The sequence below is a fragment of the Pristis pectinata genome, chromosome 13, assembly GCF_009764475.1.
Source record: "Pristis pectinata isolate sPriPec2 chromosome 13, sPriPec2.1.pri, whole genome shotgun sequence".
Classification (NCBI taxonomy): domain Eukaryota; kingdom Metazoa; phylum Chordata; class Chondrichthyes; order Rhinopristiformes; family Pristidae; genus Pristis; species Pristis pectinata.
In genome coordinates, this window is record NC_067417.1 from 26642895 (window position 1) to 26654669 (window position 11775).

At 40.4% G+C, this 11775-nt stretch overlaps 1 long non-coding RNA gene across 1 annotated transcript in view; it reads right to left on the bottom strand.

The window, feature by feature from the left end:
* Positions 1-9889, bottom strand: part of LOC127577395 (uncharacterized) — a 59125-nt gene extending 49236 nt beyond the window's left edge. The window contains exons 1-2 of the long non-coding RNA XR_007957370.1: positions 9789-9889; positions 9498-9542 (exon numbers count right to left, since the gene is read on the bottom strand). This is a non-coding gene — a long non-coding RNA (uncharacterized LOC127577395). The remainder of the gene's footprint in view (positions 1-9497; positions 9543-9788) is intronic.
* Between the last annotated feature and the right edge of the window lie 1886 nt (positions 9890-11775).

Here is an 11775-nt window from a genome sequence, read left to right on the forward strand (position 1 = left end):
ATCTTTTGTCAGATCTACTGCATTCAATTAGAAGAAATTCCCATGGAAATATTTCACTGTTCTACTCAAAAAAAGCAGAGGAATTCACTCAGTGGTCCAGTCAATATTTACCCAACCATCAGATTAAACTATTTCATTAGGTGTGCACTAGTCTACAATATCTGGAGCTCATGGAGGACGGCCTTTAACTGCAACGTCTTTTGTTTCCTGATTTTAGATCAGGACCTGATTTTACAGGGAGGATCTTCTGGTCTACATTGACGCTTTTACAACATGATATGAGCAACATCTATGGACTTGAAGGCGGACCCCATCAAGCAAGCTTTAAGGGTTTTGGAATGCTTATGATAATGTAATAATTATAAGCATGCAAAATGTCATAATACTCACTGAACATATGAAAGGGCCAGGTGCTACTCTTTCTTTCCATTGAGGTCAAATGAAAAATGCGGGCCCATTCAATATTCTTATTTTTAGCTGGAGTTGTGCTTACTGTACTGAAGTAGTAGGAAACATGAGGATTTAACCTCCACCTGGAAAATCTGGGTGTAGCTGAGGAATATATGACCATGGATAACCCTGAGCTTTCATCACTTGGATGTGTTACCCCAGCTACTTTCACACAACTATTTTTAGCTAAGTGACAGAAGCACCTGGAAACAATTAAGGCCTTCAGCTGGAAGAGATCAAGCTATTCCTGACAAACATGGAAGACCATCCGCATTAGGTCAATCGAATCATGAGCAGATCTACAGCAGACATTGCATAAATCCTCCACACGTACTCCTTTCCATTTTACAAGTAGCACAATGCAATCGCAATGTCCACCAGCTCAGTTATCGAAAGAACCAGTTAAAAGAATGAATTGTGTAAATACAAAATAGACTCACAATGCTTTGAAAACTATCTGTACAATCTTGGGCTCGAGTTCGCGACCAGCATTTTTAGTAGGCACACAGAGGCTGCAGTACTTGGAAGTGCAACCTTCGTTTCTGTGAATAATTGTTAATAGTGCTCATGCTTTGTGGCATTTCTTTGACTCCTGCCTTTCCTAGGTAAAATAGTTTAATGAAATTATGGAGGATGATTCACTGAATATGGAGGTTGGTGGAATACAAGATGAGATCAAGAGGGAATGTTATTCTTGCTCTGAGTTAGAGGAGATAGTGTGAAAGCAGACATTCAGGAAATGAAAGAGATTTGCGAGTCCTGCCAACTCCTTCTTCTTTTTGGACAGTTTTGTGTGTTCTGAGGCAATTGCCGAGGTCAATGTGGAAACCTCAGCCTTTTAGCACATCATTAAATCTTTTTCTATATTTGTTTAGCAATCTCCTTCCGTGGCAGATACCATGTCTGGTGTTAGTTGTGTGAACTACAGAGGGTGCCCAAAGTAGGCAAATAACTGTTAGGGCCTCAATGCTGGGAATGTTGGCTTGGGAGAGGATTTTTTTTTTGTTTTTTTTTAAGGACAGCAATGGCTTTTTCCGGTGCCTTGAGGTATCTGCTATTGGTGATCCAGGTCTCAGGAATATGTAGGAAGACAAGGATCATTGCTGGCCAATAGACCATGAAGTTATTTTGACAGTTGTGAGGTCTTGATCTTCAAATACTCTTTTCCTTAATTGACCAAAGATTCTAGTGGTGCATTAGAGGAAATATGATGGAGGAGAAACCACAGTTAAGGAAAAAAGAAAGCATTTGTAGCATGATGCAGAAGACATCAAGAACTTTGTAACCAGTTTAGAATAGTTAAATTATACCATTTACTTAGTTTATTAAAACATTGCGATATGTGCAACTATTGTTATTAAAAACCACTAATGTTGTAATATGTTAAGCAGTTTTATTTAAAGCTGGTTGCTATAGTGATCATGTGATGGGAAATATTTATCATGTGACAGGAAATTGTTTGATCATATGCATAAAAAGAGATTTTTCACTGAGGAAAATACATCTCCTTTGGAGTGGAATCATGAGCTGTGCTAAAGGCAATAAACACTGAAAATACTCTTATATTTGCTACGACCAGAAGTCACCAACAGCAGAAGGAATATGAGAACACTGTTTTGCTTGATAACTGTTTGGTTCTTGGATTAATTGAACAGACTTCCCTTTGAACTATGGTCATGGGTGGTGTCAAGGGTTATAGAAGTGTACTTTCGCTGTCACCAGGGGTTCCCACCAACAGAAAGGATGAGAGCTATGTTTTCTTTAAAAGGGCAGACTTTTTTCCTTGTTACTAATTGCTTCATAAAACAATTTTTTAAAAAATATTGTTTGGACCCAAACCATATTAGTATAAACCCGTGTTTCATAATACCATTTCAAAAGCACTGGTATGGAAGGTATCATCATCATATCAGAGCTGGAGAAACAGAATGGCATGAAGTCCTTACAGGAATCAGAGTGAGAAATGATATAGTTAGGATTGCTGTTGGAGTTGAAGGGTTTGTAACGGCTATTCATGACAAAGGTGTCTTCTGAAATACAGAGAAAGGTTAAAGAATTGAGGGGGGGGGGCAGAGGAGAGAAAAAAAAAATCAGAGAATCTGAGTCAAAGGTTCCTCTTGCCCTCATCTTTTATTGCACCAGCCTTCACAGTGAATGGATCCTTTGTAATTTTTCACAAAAATGATTGATGTCCCACCTGACAAATCTTCCCCTCTCCTCTCAACCCCCTACCTCACTTTTCCAATTCACCAACTCACTTTATCAAGGCACCTTCTCATGCACCTGCAGGAAATGCAATGTGTACTTTTTTTAACCACTTCCCTTCCCAATAGCACCTGGCAAGCTGACTGTCAGATTTCTAGAATTTCTACTGCTTTATTGTGTATGTCATAGGTAGTTGTCACCATCCTCTCTCAGCTAGCACCACACCACTTGTGTCACTCACTCTTGGATCTGCATCCTGTCAGACATTCCTTTTGTCTCTACCTCTGCCCCTTCTCTTCAAATTAAAATATTTTGAATTTCAAATTTTTCCTTGTCCTGATATAAAGTCGCATTCTGAAACTTACTTGCTCCCATACCTGCTAGGTATCTCCAGCATATTTTGTTTTTCTTGTTTTTGTATGGATTCATAACTGATCCACTTTAGTTGCTTTCTTAGGGCTGGACTTGTGTAATTGGGCTTGAAAGTTACTTTTTAGTTCAAGCATTGAGCATCTCATTACCAGTGAAGTTTATATTTAATAATTACAGTTGCTCTTGGATTTTTTGGATAAATTGCTTCACTTACTGGAAACACAAATTCAGAATGGAGGGGTCTTTTGCAAGGCTCTCTGACAGAAGCAAGGCCAGAGTTTATTTTTTATTAAACTTTGTCTCACTTTCATGCAAATGCTTTTGTTGCTGATGCTTTGTAATGCAGCTGACAATGTGCTGGGGTTGGGGATCAATTTAAGTCTTCCATTGTTCCTCATGCTGATGCAAAAAATTCTATGAGGGCCAAGGATATGGAGCTACCTTAAGCAGTATGTATGAATACATCTATCACCTTGGATGCATGATTACACTGATTGTTTCAAATGGGCTCAAATCTTTTACTAACACTAAATTTCAACTTGTTTTTAAATGCAACCTTTATTCACACATTATGCATTATTCTGTGCTCTTTCATCCTGTGCTGTACTTCACCTGTAAGGAAATGGAGATGGGGAGACCGTAAAGTAATATACTTCTCAATCCCTGCTGAGATTAAAGTTACTCTACATTACAGATTGGCAAAAGCAGGCACATGAAGGATTGGAGAGTCCAGATGAAGGGTTTCAATTTAAAACATCATCTGTCCATCTCCCTCCATGGATGCTGCCTGACCCACTGAGTTCCTTCAGCACTGTTGCACATGAACTGGTCTTGCCTGTAAATAATTGTCAAAAGGAAATAAATTATGGATAATTTTCATGACACATCTTCAAAGAACATAACTGAGATTTGCATGGTTTGAGTTTTGCATGGTTTGCCAGACCAATAGATCCAAAGTGCAGTGCCATGTAAAAATTCATTGATGCGTTCAGTAAATGTTATCTAATGCCATCAAACAAATCCTGCCTTCTCCCCTTTACACTAGCCTGAGTACAATAAAGAGAAAATAATTAGCTGGGTAATATATACAAAAAAATTAACTTTTAATATTTGTGTCTAGGTGTTTCTTGACAGGAAAAATTGCAGTTAGATTGCATCATATATTCATGTATAATTAAACAGTAATGGATTTGTATGTGCACTATATTGCACAATGTAGAAAAAGATGAATGACTACAGGATAAAATCTAATGCACAGTATACAGAAAACCCATTATTGCTATTTGATCGTACCTCAAAGACTTTTGCATTCAAATCCACATTGACAGATACTATAGGTGAGACAGATTGCCTGTATTTGAATCCAATACAAGACACTACCACAGTATTGTCAAGGGACCTTCAATGAGCCATCTTTACAATTTTTACTTTCCACCATTTTGTTGGGGCTTGAGAAGTTGAGAAATGTTTGCTGAGTTTGTATAAATTTACTGAGTGACAAGTATATTGAGATCGACCAGGAATCTCTCAATTTGCTGCAACCTTGTAATTAATGAGTTGCTACCTCTTACAACAGTTTGTCATAATTCTTTTTAGCTGATCTCAATAGAAACTATTTTCTTTACAGAAATGGTGCACCCTTTCAATCTCACACACTCAAATGGTTGCCATAGTCACTGTACTTTATTTCCCCCCAGCTGTTCTGGAACAGTACTACAAATAGCTTTTGAATCAACTAACTAGGTTTATTCACAGAAATAAAACACATTGGGCACATATAGATTAGTAGAAGGTTATTCACAAAGATTAACAAATCCACCATCTCTTTTGAATCTTTCAAATAGTCCAAAGACTACTTTTAAAATATCTATATTTTGCCTTCACACAATTTTAGTTTTAAGTTTGCCCTTGAGTTCCATTTTAAAAAGAATCTGGGAAGAAGGCAGTCTGTACCAGCAAGATGGGATTCACATTGAGGAACCAAGGTCCTATAAGAATAGGTAGACTCATGAAGGGTATCTAATGTAGGAAACAGGGGGAAGTAGGTTAGTGCATGTAGCCAGAAGCTTATTGCAGGAGGTGATAAACACATCCATTGTAGGATATAAAAGTAATGCTGAATCTAAACACATCATGGATAAGGCACAGAAGCACTCAGAAAATAAAACACCAAATATTACTGGGCTGCAGGGAAGTGGATAGAAACAGTTACATGGAAGGGAGAGTATCTAGTTGCCAAGGCTTAGAATTGAAAGTTGAAATCAAAATTGCAGATGCTGAAATACTCAGGTCAGACAGCAAAGAGAAACAAAGCTAATCTCTCAGTTTGAAGACCTGTCTTTCCATCATTTCTTTTGATGTCTGATTTTCTTTCTGTAGATGTTGAATGTCTCCAGATAGAGCCATAGAACACTACAGCACAGAAAACAGGCCATTTGGCCCTTCTTGTCTGTGCTGAAATATTATTCCACTAGTCCCATTTACCTGCACCTAGTCCATAACCCTCCAGACCTCTCCCATCCATGTATCTATGGAATTTATTCTTAAAACTTAAGAGTGAGCCTGCATTTACATCAGATGGCAGCTCATTCCACACTCCCACCACTCATTGAAGAAGTTCCCCCTAAATCTTTCCCCTTTCACCCTAAAGCCATGTCCTCTCATACTTATCTCTCCTAATCTAGGAGAAAAGAATATACTTGCATTAACTGTCTATACCCCTCAATTTTGTAAACCTCTATCAAAGCACCCCTCATTCTTCTGTACTTTAAGGAATAAAGTCCCAACCTGTTCAACCTTTCCCTGTAACTCAATTCCTGAAGACCCAGCAACATTCTGGTAAATATCCTCTGCACTTCCAATCTTACTGATATCCTTCCTATAGTTAGGTGACCAGAACTGCACACAACACTCCAAATTTGGCCTCACCAATGTCTTATACAACCTTACCATAACATCCCAACTCCTAGACTCAATACTTCGACTTATGAATGCTAGGATGCTGATAGCTTTTTTTAAAAAACAACCCTGTCTACCTGTGACACCACTTTCAGGGAATTATGTATCTGAACTCCCAGATCCCTTTGTTCCTCCACACTCTTCAGTGCCCTACCATTTACAGTGTGTCCTACCTTGATTTGTCCTTCCAAAATGCAACACCTCACTGGTCTGCATTAAATTCCATGTGTCATTTTTTGGCCCATTTTTCCAGCTGGTTCAGATCCATCTGCAAGCTTTGAAATTCTTCGCTGTCCACAATGCTTCCAGTCTTAGTGTCATCAGCAAACTTGCTGATCCAATTTACCACTTCTAGATCATTGATCTAGACAACAAAATGGATCCAGTACAGATCCCTGAGGCACACTAGTCACAGGCCTCCAGTCTGAGAAAATCATCCACTACCACTGTCTTCTCCCACACAGAATTTCAAATCCAGTTTACAACCTTACCATGGATACCTAGTGTCTGAACCAACCTCCCATGTGGGACCTTGTCAAAGGCCTTACTGAAGTCCATGTATACAACATCCACAGCCTTTCCTTCATCTACTTTCTTGGTAACCTCCTTGAAAAACACTACAAGATTCATTAAACACAATCTACCATGCACAAAGTTATGCTGACTATCCTTACTCAGCCCTTGGCTGTCTCTCAGAACACCTTCCAATAATTTACCTACTACTGATGTCAGGCTCACTGGCCTGTAATTACCTGGTTTACTTTTAGATCTTTTAAACAATGGAACAACATAAATACGTCTGCTAGAGCCCCTGCAATTTCTACACTAGTCTCTCTCAATGTCTGAGGAAATATCTTATCAGGCCTGGGGGATTTATCTACCTTTATTTGCTGTAAGGCAGCAAGCACCTCCTCCTCTAATCTCTATGTGTCTTTAAAAAGCTTGTTCCCCTTCCTTCCATGTACACTATGCCAGTATCCTGAGTAAATGCTGATGCAAAAAACTGTTTAAGATCTCCCCCATCTCCTGAGGCTTCACACATAGATGACCACTCTGATCTTCTAGGGCACCAATTTTGTCCCTTACTATTCTTTTACTCTTAATATACTTGTAGAAACCCTTTGGATTTCCCTTCACATTATCTGCCAAAGCAACCTCACATCTTTTGCCTTCATTTCCTTTTGGCATTGTTTTCTATACTCTTCAAGAACCTCATTTGTTCTTAGTTGCCTATACCTGCTGTACACCTCTTAACCAGATCATCAATATCCCTTGAAACCCAAGGTTCCCTATGCTTGTTACCTTTGTCTTTAATCCTGGCAGAAACATGCAAACTCTGCTCTCTCAAAATGTCACCTTTCAAGGCCTTCCACTTACTGAATACATCCTTGCCAGAATACAATTTATCCTAATCTACTCTTCCTAGATCCTCTCATTTCCACAAAATTGGCCTTTCTCCAATTTAGAACCTCAACTTGAGGACCAGACCTGTCCTTATCCATAAGGAACTTGAAACTAATGACATTATGGTCACTGGACCCAAAATACTCACCTACACATACTTTGTCACCTGACCTGTCTGGTTCCCTAATAGGAGATCACATATTGCATTCTCTCTTGTTGGTACCTCTATATATTGATTTTGAAAACTTTCCTGAACATATTTGACAAATTCCAAGCCATCCAGCCCTTTCAGTGTGGGAGTCCTAGTCAATGTGGAAAGTTAAAATCCCCTACTATTACAACTGTTTCTTACATCAGTCTGCTATCTCACTACAGATTTGTTCCTCCAATTCCCCAACTATTGGGTGGTCTATAATACAACCCTATTAGTGTGGCCACACATTTCCTGTTCCTCAGCTTCACCCATATGGCCTCTATAGACAAGCCCTCTGGGCTGTCCTGTCTATGCACAGCTGTGATAATTTCCCTGACTAGTAATGCCACTCCTCCCCCTTTCATCTCACCCCTCTATCACATCTGAAACAGAACCCCAGAACATTAAGCTGCCAGTCCTGCCCCTCCTGCATCCAAGTCTCACTAACAGCAATCATGTCATAATCCCACATGCCAATCCACACCATAAGCTCACCTGCCTTACCTACAATACTTCCTGCATTGAAATTGATGCACCCAGGAACATTTCTATCATGTACAAACCTGATTTCTGTCTATACTTGCAGTCCTCATGACCTTTTCCCTCTTCCACCTCACTATCTGCTCTAACACTCTGGTTCCCCTCCCCCTGAAAATCTAGTTTAAACCCTCCAGAGCAGCACTAGCAAACCTACCCACAAGGATGTTAGTCCCCCTCCAGTTCAGGTGCAAACCATCCCATCAGAACAAGTCCCAGCTTCCCTGGTGGAAAGGCCCAATTGTCCAGAAACATGAAGCCCTCCCTCCTGCACCATCTCCTTAGCCACATTTAGCTGCATGATCCTCCTATTTCTAGCCTCACTAGTTCATGGCACAGGTAGCAATCCTGAGATTGCAACCTTGGAGGTCCCATCATTCAACTTTGCACTTGATTCTCTAAACTCTTTGCAGGACCTCCTCCTCCTTCCTACCCACATCATTGGTTCCTACATGGACCATGACATCTGGCTGCTCACCCTCCCTCCTGAGAATATCAAGAGCTCAGATAGAGGACCCTAGCACCAGGGAGGCAACAGACCATCCAGGATTCTTGATCTCTCCCACAGAACCTCTTATCTGTCCCCCTAACTATTGAATCCCCTATCACTACTGCTCTCTTCTTTTCCCTCCTTCCTTCCTGAGCTGAGGGTCCCATCTCAGTGGGAGAGACAACCACAGCAACTTATCCCTGGTAGGTCATCCCCACCAGCAGTATCCAAAACAGTATACTTATTGTTGCTGGGAACAGCCACAGGGGTGCTCTGCTTGGTCTATCTATACCCCTTCCCTTTCCTGACAGGGACCCAGCTATCTGCCTCCTGACTTTTAAGGGTGACTATCTCCCTGAAACTCCTGTCTATGTCTGCGTCACAAATGATCCAGAGTTCATCCAGCTCCTGCTCCAGTTCCCTAACTCAGTTTGTCAGGAGCTGCAGCTGGATGCACCTTTTACAGGCATAGCCATCAGGGACAAGTGTGCTGTCCCTGACTTCCCACATACTGCATACAGAGCACACAACTGCCCTAACTGCTGCCTTCATTACCTACTCCTAAGTTAGTTAAATTAAAGGAACTTACCAGCCTTACCTCTCATGGAGCAAGCTTACCAAAGCCTCAAAGCTCCACTCCTACCCTGAGCCACTGGCCACTCCTCTTCAGTTACCCCTCCTTATATTTGTCCCTGCCAATTACCTCAAGTACACACTCCCTCTAATCAACCACTCAAAACTCTGTTTAACTCTTCAGTTGCCCTCCACTTATTAAGCTTTTTAAAGACACTCACTGTACCTGAAAGGGAACTGCTGCTCCAATGGCTCCCGGGCTGCTTCTGCAAAAGAAAAGCCCACAAAACACACAAGCTTTTTAAATATACTCACCGGACCTGAAAGGCAACTGCTGCTCCAATGGCTCCCAGGCTGCTTCTGTAAAAAGATTTTTTTTTATTTTGGATTTGAAAGGGTAGTTTCATGCAAAGTAGATGTTCAGGATAATTATAATGGAGGCAAAGCATAGAGATGTTATATGACATTAGACAGTTATAAAGTGTTCAACAGGGATGGGTGAAGAAGTCACAGATGCCATAAAAGTACAAAAGAGTCAGGCCATTAGGGAAGAGAAGGGAAATCCTAAGATCCTGAAATTCTGTGGTACTTGCTGCATCCATTTACCTAAGTTGGTAGTTCCAACCAGAAAATGACTGAAATAACCATTTAGAACCTTGCCTGGTGTTCCATCACTCTCTTGTTGGGATCTGGAGAATACAACTCTGAAACTGGTTGCTGAAAACTAAATGTGGAGAACAAAAGAAAATTACTGATGCCTGTTTGTTAGAGATTGTTGGACTATCCAACCAACATCAGTGAGTCATTTTCTCAGGAAGTAAATATTTACCAAAGGTAATAATTTTTAGCTACCCAGAAACAGAATGGAATTTGAACAGTTCTGGGGGAAAGAGTCAGGAATTTCTGTGTATGGTAAGGAGCTGTTGCATGTAACACATGAGACAGGAAACTGGAAATTCGACTGTACTTCCCTAGATCCTAACCATTGCTGACCTCATGGCCTGATCCCAAGTGGGACAACAACAATGGAGACTTATTCGTAGGGTTACAGGGCCATGAAGGGAAAGGAAAAGGATGCCACTAGCGTAAGATCTTTAAACCCTTAAGAGTGGGTCTTAACAAGGTGCACATACAAGTAAATGAAGTATAGTCAAATGTGAAAGAGGTTGGAATATTTGTCTAATAGGACAGTATTAGAAAGATAATGGAAAGCATCTCAGTATTTCCCTTATTTATTCTCAAGGATACTGGAAAGAATAATTTATCAACGGAGGTACTTTATCCATGAAACAGTTTACAGAGAGAGCAGACATGTTACAGTTCCTTTTTGCAAACAACCTCTCCAGAACCTTTCACCCCCAACCTTGTGGCAACACCAGCCGACAAATAGTCACATGTGTAAAGGACTGACACCATTAAAGGAACAACTATTGTTCATGGACTGATAGTGCATGTAACAGATTTGTTATGAAGAGGACAGTGAAATTATGTACAGATCAGAGTTACAAGAAGTTAATAGTTAGCCATGATCTCAGAGCAGATATTCAACAGTGGGAACAAAACTTCTATTTACTGTGTTTGCTTGCAGGTAAGTGAAGACAGAACCAGTCCAAGATTGTTAGATACTAATGGTTAGAAGGTCTACAATGGGCCAAAGCAGGCCATTTCATAACATGCTCCATTAATCACATCAACAATTGTTTGTTTGGGTTTTTAAGTATTTTGCACATGAAGTTGTTGAAAGTTTGAGCTGATAATGGTGCAGCAAGGAGTTTGGTGAGATGAGGGGTTTTAGCTACAGGACTAGATTGGATGAATCAAGGACCAGGGAACATGAATTTAATCTTTTGGAATAAAGCTATAAGAGGCATGTGAGACAAAGCATTTTATTCAGGGGGCAATTAAAATCTTGAGCTTGTGGCCTGTAGGAGAGGCAGAAAGTGAGGCATTCAGGACTTTTGAAAGGAATTAGACAAATGGTTGATGGAAAATAATTTTCAGTATATACTGTGGGAGTGACTGATGGTAATCGTCTGCTCAGTGCTGGACTAAAAGGCTTTGTTGCTGTGCCCTAAAAATTCTCTGATTCTCACAGGTCAATGTCTTTTTATCAGAATGGTCCTGGGGTTCACACTTCTGGAGTGGATAACCTCTGAAATCTCTCTTTGGTCTGGTGAATATTACCTTTAGCATATCTCCTGGGGTGGCAAATATGAATCCATCCCTCATTTTTACCTCATCTGAAAGCTCCACAAAAGGTAAGAAAAGCCTGGATTCACCTGGCAGCTAACTGCTCATCAAATCCTTTATGCAGCAGGGAACCAACACAATCAGCAGAAACTACATGCAACTTCTCTTTCAGAGCTGCATTCCCACTTTAAATAGGCCTCTGGCTGGACTGTCAAATACTGCTCTTCAGAAGTGTTTGTGTTTTTTGCCAGGTCCCTGGTATGAACTTCACTATTCTGATTAACATGAAGCCCAGGTGTTCCACATCCCATGTTGGTCTCTGGCTGAAGTCAGTGAGTCTTAAACTAAAACAAAATTTCACCCAAGCAAATCTGCCCCAGAGTCCAAATCAAAGTCCCAGTGA